Raw genomic sequence first — 9,155 nt, 5'->3', positions numbered from 1 at the left:
GTCCGTAGAGACGCAAGTACTTTGTAGGTTATTGCCACTAGGGCGTTTTGCCTCGCCAAATGTTAGATGTTTCTTCAAAATGTGGAAATTTTCGGTTTTTCCGACCTTCCCATGCACTATTTTGAAACTTTTCTCGCCTATCCTACATAATTTTAGATCTCCTCTTCCCCTAAAAAATTGTATCTTCGGAAGGTAAAATTACGATTTGAATTGAACCTCTGCATTAAGTGTGTGTCAGTGCAATTTCACCACCTGCCTGAGCCAGCAGCCATGCCAGGAGTTTGAAGTTATACAGTATCCCCCCGCTTATCCGGACCTCGCTAGTCCGACGACTCGTTAGTCCGGATCTCGCTAATTCGGAATTTTCCGGATTGAAAAGTATCAAAGTATCAGCACTCATTTGAACACATTAAGGCTTCCCCAGACCTAAGCGATTTCAACGCCGCGACGGCGACAACTAGTCGCCGCGATTGTATCGTTGGGTCGCTGCAAGCAATGTTCTATTTACGCTTCCATATCAACGGCGGTAGAATCGCTGTCGCCAAGCGATAGAATCGCGTCGCGACTGTCGCATCGCGTGTGTTTGGGGGAACCTTTATGCTATCAGTTTTTCAAATTTGTGCTGTAATTTTGTTTTGGTTCATTTGTATGGATTTGACAGTCGGATTAACGAGAGAAACCCCGATAGTCCGGCCACACATTTGTCGTATCAGCGGGGGGATACTGTAGCTTCTATTGTGTTTAGTTTTTTCGTTTATGTATACTATAAATATCTGTTTGAATGGGAATTTTAAACTCTATTGAATCAAAAGAAGCAAAGTATGTAAGTAAATCGAAACATTATCAAATAACTTGTCTAAATGCCTAATACAATTCTTACATTGATGAATGAAAATTTTGAGATTCTCGACCGATGATTTTATCAAATTAACCTCGGAATAATCTACAGTGACCGGCATAATAAAAAGCCCACTAGCCGTTTTTCATACAAAATGGTCAACTTTGGAAATCTAGATCTCGATTGCGTGTGAACCAATTTTGCTGAAAGTTTGACCAGAGCTCAGATATAACTTGAACATTACCACACCTGAGTTTCGACCATATTGATTCATAGGGTAAAAAATTATTGCGGTAATACCAAAATGAATTTCTTGGCAAAAATTTATTTTTCTATAAGTTGTAAACTGACTTATTCAGCAAAAAGCGTATTTTGGCAATACAAAAAAGTATGCGGAATATACTTGTACACTAAGAGTTGTAGTTTTCAAGATATTATGAAATCATTTTTTTCCAAAAAAACCGTTTTGGTATTACCGCGATAATTTTTTACCCTCTGAATCAATATGGTCGAAACTTAGGTGTGGTAAAATTCAAGTTATATCTGAGCTCTGGTCAAATTTTCAGCAAAATTAGTACACACGCAATCGAGATCTAGATCTCCAAAGTTGACCATTTTGTATGAAAAACGGCAAATGGGCTTTTTATTATGCAGGTCACTGTATCTTTTTATTCTATCGTTGGCGACAAGGTATGTTTATCCTAAGCGTTTTGTGAATATTTACAATTGTATTGACCTTATACATCCATTGCAGAAAACATCAACATCAGGGAAATATCGTGGTTGGCTTCCGGATTCTCCAAGAGTGCTGTACTGCCTCGCGACCGGCAAAAAATCCTGTTTTAAGGGCGCTCCAAACAAATGCGTCGTGACTGTACCGTTGGTATGGACGCGTCAAAGAAACCTCACATGCACCGATCTAGTGATAGGGTCGCGGTAATAGTCGCCCAGCAACAACGAACTTCTCTGCTTGTGTTTGGGAGGAGCCTTCTATCATTACTTATTTTTTTGTGATGGCGATGGATTACCTAACAAATCGAATGTGATAATAAAAATATGAGTTGCAATGATATTTACTATGCCGAAAAATATGTACCGAGAAATAGCTATTTTTGAATGGTAATTATACTTAACCGCCCATTACCCAAATAGTACATTTGACGAATACAATATATCATGTTGTTCATACCGTTTATGTTGAGGTATGTTTATTGTTTTTACATATGATAATTAGAATAGTAATGACAATGTTATTTATCATCACGAACAATCTGAGTTATCATTCCAATATGATTTAGAATTATGCGGGTTCTTATGGTGAGTGTGCAAGCTGCAATCCCGGCAAATACTGGCGACCTAATATGGGACACAGACAGCTGTTTTTTTATTTTCACTGAACTACATTGTAGTTACCTATAATGCATTTTTTATTTTTCCAAGATGGAGGCAGAGCATAGGTTTACTCTGCCGATGAACGTAATCAATATTTACTTATTCTAAATTTTATTCAATGACTGTTAATTTAAATTATCTTATCCTACACATCTTATATGTCACGAAAGTTACGAACAAACATTAATTTACAATTTCATATGTGAGTATTGAATATTATGAAATCATTGAAGTAATAACTGTAATCAACCCCGGTGGGACCTATAGTCGTAGGCTGAAAGGGAAGGAAAAGGTTTACTTCTTTTCGGAGGTGCAAATCTGATCGAGCGTGTGTTCTCCATGTTAGGATCGACTGACAACTGTATCTGTTCCCTATGTTCGCCTCGGGGCTGATCATCGTCCAAGTGCCAGTTCTGCGCACACTGTGCTGCATCTAAAGGACAGCCTCTTCAACGCAATGTTAAGGTAGCGCAACCCTGGTAAGGTAGTCTACCAAAGATTCTTCAGTTACTAAAAAAGGCAAGGACAACGATTGGAAAGTTGAATCTTGGAACGTATTTATTTATTTATTTCTCAGACTAAGGCCGGAGTGACCTGTGGTGTTTCCATTCAACTCAGTCCATGGCTGCAAGTCGCCAGCCACGCAGTCTGCGGAGGGACCGCAAAATCGATCTGATCACTGCGCACCTCACCTTCTTGTGGCCGTCGGATCGTTGTCAAGAACCATTTTTACCGGAGTACTATCCGACATTCTGGTTAAGTGCTCGGCCCACCGCAATCGTCCGATTTTCGCGGTGTGAATGTTGTATGGGCGTTCCAACAGCAGTTGCAACTCGTGGTTCATTCGCCTCCTTTATCTCCGTCTTCGTCTTCCATCTGCACCCCATCATAGATATTACGCAACACATTCCTCTCGAAAACTCCAAGTGCGCGTTGATCCTCCACGAGCATTGTCCAGGTCACGGACACGAGACAACCGGTCTAATACACTCTATTTGGTCGGAACGTTTTGCGGAGTCCAAAGTACGTACGATTTCCTGCCATGATGCGTCTCCGAATTTCTCTGCTGGTATCGTTATCGGAGGTCATCAGTGAGCGCAAGTACGCGAATTCTTCAACCACCTCGATTTTGTCTCCACCGATACAAACTCGTGGTGGGTGGTTTACACTGTTCTTGAGCTTCTTCCTATCAGGTACTTCGTCTTCAACATGTTGATGACTAGTCCAATCCTTTTCAGTATGATATTGGCTTCCTCCATCTGCTCAAAGTTACGTTATGGCAATTTCGTCGGCGAAACCAAATAACTGAAAGGACTTCATGAAAATTCTACCAATGGTAGATCGAATATCTCTCTAGCCATCTTCAAGAAAAACTGCACCTAGCTGCTCTTCCGTTGGGAGTGCCACTTCCGGCTGCTACTCGTAGTCTTGAGCTAGTCTAGCGTTTTGTAGTCGCCCAATGTTTAGCCGCGGCGAACGACTCCGACGCGTGTTTTGAGCACACGCATACTGCAACGAGGTTGTGGTCGGATTCAATATTTGCACTGCGATAGGTGCGGGCGTTCGTGATGTCGGAGAAGAATTTAACGTCGATTGGAACGTGATCGATTTGTATTTCCGTATCCTAATTAGGTGATCCCCATGTGACCTTGTGGATATTTTTCGGGGGAAAAAGTGCTTCGGACTACCATTCCATGGGATGCTGCAAAATGTATGCATCGTCGGCCGTTGTCATTCGATACAGTATGAAGACTGTTCTATCGTATGTCTGCTCCAGCTGTGCATTGAACGCTTCTTTCTTCTTCGAGTGGGCAATGCACTTTTATCCTTAGCTTGCACATCATTGCGCTAATTGGCTGCCACCCGTTGATGCGTCACGTGTTGATCTGGGAGCTGCGGACTCGACAGATTCTAATTTTCAAGATATTTTCCTTGAAGCCCGCTGATTTTCTCTCAGTGTTTCAATGTACACGTTACGGTTTCCTCATATTGAATTATCATTATGTTTATCTTAAAAACTTTGTTGTACGAGAAAGGCAAAAAAATAATTGCAAAGAACTGGGCATATGCGAAATTGTTAGATCCTTATATAAAAAATGTAAGAAAAGCTTACAAAATTGTTAGATTCTTATACAATATTTGTATAAGAATCTAGCAATTTCGCATTGGCCCAGTTCTATAGAAATGAACTATAATTAGTATGAGTTGATTTACAAGCGTACTCTCTCGGCTGCACTCAGAATGCTCACAAAATCTCTCGATGCGATGGATACTTTTCGACAGCTTGCTTTGGAGAATTTTTGAAAATCGTTTTGATTCTACAGTCGCCTCTCCATATCTCAATATTGAAGGGACCAGGGGTGCGAATTCTCAATCTCAGTGACTGAAATTGGTTGGATATTGATACCATTCCCTCTTCACACTCACTTCCTAGCAGTGAAAACTGAAAATGGTTGGCAGCAACAATCAAAGATAAAGTAAACAAAAGACCTCTCTTCTCATTGCACACGCAGCCCGCACTGACAGTCTATTCAGTTCACTCGCTGCTGTGTGAATGCGACGGCCCTATATAAATGCATGGGTGAATACTATCACTTGAAAGACAATGACAGGAAATTTGTGCCGAATGATCATCAGCTTCAGCCCGCTGTTGGCAAACCGAGTTTCCTAAGCTACTCCTGCTTTGTCGTTCTGACTGAAAGGCACCGTCATAGGCAAAGAGGAGCAGAGACAAATACAAAACAAAAGAATCACACTCAGCAGGTATTGTTGATAAATTGCACCACTGGAAGGGACCATCGAGATAGGAAGAGATCGAGGAATGGAAGGAAAATTAAAATGAGTACTAGATCCAAAAAACGAGCAATGGGTAATGTTTTCAACATAACCGCGAGTAGACGTAGGACTTGTATAAACGCAGCGTATTTACATTTAACTTCTAACTTTTGGATCTATGGAGTTTATTTATATTGGAGGTATTGATATTGGAAACGACAACTTTCATGCTGTGTAGAATTATTAGCAATTTGTTTATTCAAAACTTCTGGAAATAAAACTAATAATTTAATACATAATTAGAACAGCTTTGTTTTTAACTATTAAACTCTTATTTACTCAAGCAAATGTAGGGCGTTTATAGATTTCTTATTGATGATAGTATTTGAAGTTTAAAAATTCTATTTATAAAATTTTCAAACTTGGGCAAAATGTGCAATTTTAGGGGAACTATCCCGTTCTCCATACAAAGAAATACAGCACCAATTTCGTTGCTTCTCTTTGCTAACATGCGTGCTTACTGCTGAAAAAATCACAATAATAAGAAACAAGTCAAGGAGCAGTTACCCTACTAAAATAGCGGAGGTACTGCTAATACATCAACGAAAAATTATTTAATGTTTTGATTCCAAACTCCGAGTCTACGTCAAATTTAATAATGCAATTTCTCAGAAAGTGAAAAACAAAGAATAAGATAAACTTTATTTAAATATTCTTCTGGAAATTATTTTTTGCGGATTTTTTTTTAAAGATTTCCTATAATACAGCGAAATTTTCTAATCTAAAATGGATATTAACACTATTGCTGATTGTGCATCTTTTATTGCTAATGCCTTCTTCAAATAAATGAAAGTAATTATTTTAATCAAATTTTTATTTTCATCAGTGTAGTTGATTTTTTTTACTGGGGAATGAGAACTGTTATAGTATAACCATGTTTTAATGTATGTGTCATTTAGTACCAAGCACAACATATTGTCAGTCATATGACATGACTCGTACCCATCCCGGGATCATGTGGATTATGAAACCAATCACTTTTCGTGGATGAGCAGACCAAATCTCTCTAATTTTCTTCTTTTCCATCCACCTCCGCTGCCCTCGCTGCCTCAGCCATCATCGGCCTCTAGCCGTGAACTCCGAGCGGTGCGATGGGCGATTGCATCCATCGCAACCGACACCACTGCATCCGACCATCATCAAGCACAGAATGACAAAAAAAAGCGCCCACTTCTTTCATGCATATTCGCAGACCCACCGGCAGTTCTACCGCTGGTGACTGCATGCTGTCACTGTGTAGGTAAACAGCGAACGAGCGAACGAAACGAAAAATGCGCGAGCAAAAAGCACGTCAGTACGCGCTGCTGTCACAAATTGTAATGACTCGCACACGGCAGGCACTGCTTCTTTTATACACAAAGAAAATCTTCCGGTAGACCCGAAGGCCCGTGACATACCGCATTCTGATGTCCGTGTTAGGAATGCACGGGATTGATTACATATGAAATTTTTACTGGCTTTTACAAAAAATTAAATTTTCAATAGCTTATCGTTAATAATCTCAAGTTTCAATGAAATAAACAAAATGCTGGAGAGTGTCCGAGTCGATTGATATATAAATCTTAAAAATCCATCGAAAGATAAAGGCGCTAGTAACGTTCAAAATCTTCCCTTCCAGCATAACGCTCTTGATTTCCAAAAATCTAAATGACACCCAGTATAGTAAAGAAAGACGTAAGTCCTACGTCAAAAGCTCGTTGCTATGAAAAACGACAACAAAACAAATGTCATATCATGTTGTTGATATGTATATTATTATCCACAGATGGTCTAGTAGCCAAAAAATAGAACATATCGACATAAGGAGAGTGAATCCAGAGCAAAATATGATCAGAGCACATCGAGATAGAGAGATATTGGGATAGGGAGGTTATCGAGATGTAGAGTGCCCAAATGTATGTAGTTTGAAGGGACCGAAGAAACCATCTACATGGGGAGAGATATCGAGATACAGAACATCGAGATGTAGAGAGTCGACTGTATCCGCAGCCCCCAGGTGTTGATGCATCGTGCCCAGCGGGTCTGGGTCATTTGGCATAAGGTCTTTTGGCCTAAAGGCTATTGACATAACGGATACTTGGAAAATGCCAACATCAAAAAAAAAATCTTGATTCCCCTATTCTGGAGAAACTTCTATTTCCATAAAAAAAATCATTTTTACTTTTTAAAAAAGGATCAAATCCACCATTGTCTTATTGTGGGCAAACGTCTACTTTTAAAGGAAGGGTCACATCCATCATCCCCTTCCTTATGTCGAGCATACGCCTTCATTTAAAAAAGAGAACACATCCACAATTGTCGTAATTCGAGCAAGCGCCTACTATTGAAGATGTGATCACATTTACCGTTGCCTTATTCCGGGAAAGCGCATACTTTTAAATAAGTGATTACATCCAAATAGAACATTTGGCTGAATAGGTCATTTGGCCGAATAGGTCATTTAAAATGTGATAAATTAGGAGTAAGAAGAGAGACGTTTCAATCCTCATTTCTCACTTCTCACTGTAAAAAATGAGGAGCGCGAAGTAAGTAGTGAGATGTCTCAGAGAGACGGAGATGGATGAGGCGAATGAACCACGAGTTGCAACTGCTGTTGGAAGAACCGTCCAACGCGAAAATCGGACGGTTGCGGGTGGGCCGAGCAAATAGCCAGAATGTCGGATAGTAATCCGGTGAAAATGAGACGTCTCACTACTCACTTTGCGCTCCTCTTTTTTGACAGCGAGAAGTGAGACGTCTCACTTCTCACTTCTCATTTATCATTTCACGCTGTAAAAAGTGAGTAGCGCTAGACGAGATCGTGAGACGTCTCACTACTTATTTCGCGCTCCTCTTTTTTTTACAGTGAGAAGTGGGAAATTAGGAATGAGAATTGAAATGTCTCTATCTTACTCCTCTTACTCTCACTTTTCAAATAACCTATTCGATCAAATGTCCTATTCGGCCAAATGACCCTCTCGGCCAAATGACCCTTTCGACCAAATTACCCTTTCGGCCGAATGCCCCTTTCGGCCAAACGACCCTTTCGGCCTAATGCCCCTTTCGGCCAAATGACCCTTTCGGCCAAATTACCCTTTCGGTCTAATGACCCATTCGGCCAAACTACCCTTCCGGCAAAATGACCCATTCGTTCAAATGGTATATTCGACCAAATAACTTTCGGCCTAGTGGCATACGGCCAAATGGCTTTCGACCGAATCAGTTTCGGGCAAATGACCCTTCCCCACCGCCTACTTTAAAAAAAGATATTGCATCCACCATTTCCTTAATCTGGGCAAGCGCTTATTTTTAAAGTAGGGATAACATCCAACTTTACCTTAATCAGAGCAAGCCTCCACTACTAAATAATGGAACACATCCACCATTGCCTTAACCCGGAAAACGCATCCCGATGAATGCTTTATTTCTAATGGAGAGATAACATTTATCATTGCTTCATTATCGACTAATGCATCTTTTCTTCGAAAGGAATATGTCTTTTTAATATTATAATCAAGCTGTGTTATATTCACCATCACGGGTTTATTATAGCACCACTTAATGTCTAGTAACTAATTTTATGAACACATTGATTGTTGCTTTCGACTGTGATTGATTATTGACGACGGTATTTTTCGGCTCTTTCAGTCTTTATGATAAGCTAAAACGGGTTTTGCGTCAACTATCCGACGTTTCGGTGTTTACAACAAAACGCAGCCTCTTTTTTTAAATTACTTTATTTTCGTGATTTAGTCAAAGTTCATCACGGTAAACGCAGCCTCTAAGTCCCTGAGTAAGATGTAATGAATACCGAAACGTTGGATAGTTGACCGGAAACCCGTTTTAGCTTATCATGAAGACTGAAAGAGCCGAAAAATACCGTCGTCAATTTATGAACACAAAAAAATATGCCAAATTACCATTATGCCAAGTGGTATTTATGCCAAATGACGTCATTTGGCATGACCAGCTCTTGTGCTGATTGTACCCCGTTTGGCATAAAGTTTTTTGGCATAAAATCATTTGGCATTATTGTCGTTTGAGCGTTTGATTAATAAGTATGATTTGTCGAGCCATTTAGATACGTTACGTTGTTACATGGGGTGACAAA

This window comes from Armigeres subalbatus, chromosome 2, assembly GCF_024139115.2.
Source record: "Armigeres subalbatus isolate Guangzhou_Male chromosome 2, GZ_Asu_2, whole genome shotgun sequence".
In the NCBI taxonomy this organism is placed as follows: domain Eukaryota; kingdom Metazoa; phylum Arthropoda; class Insecta; order Diptera; family Culicidae; genus Armigeres; species Armigeres subalbatus.
The sequence above is the reverse complement of the archived record's forward strand: the minus strand, read 5'-3'. Positions refer to the sequence as shown.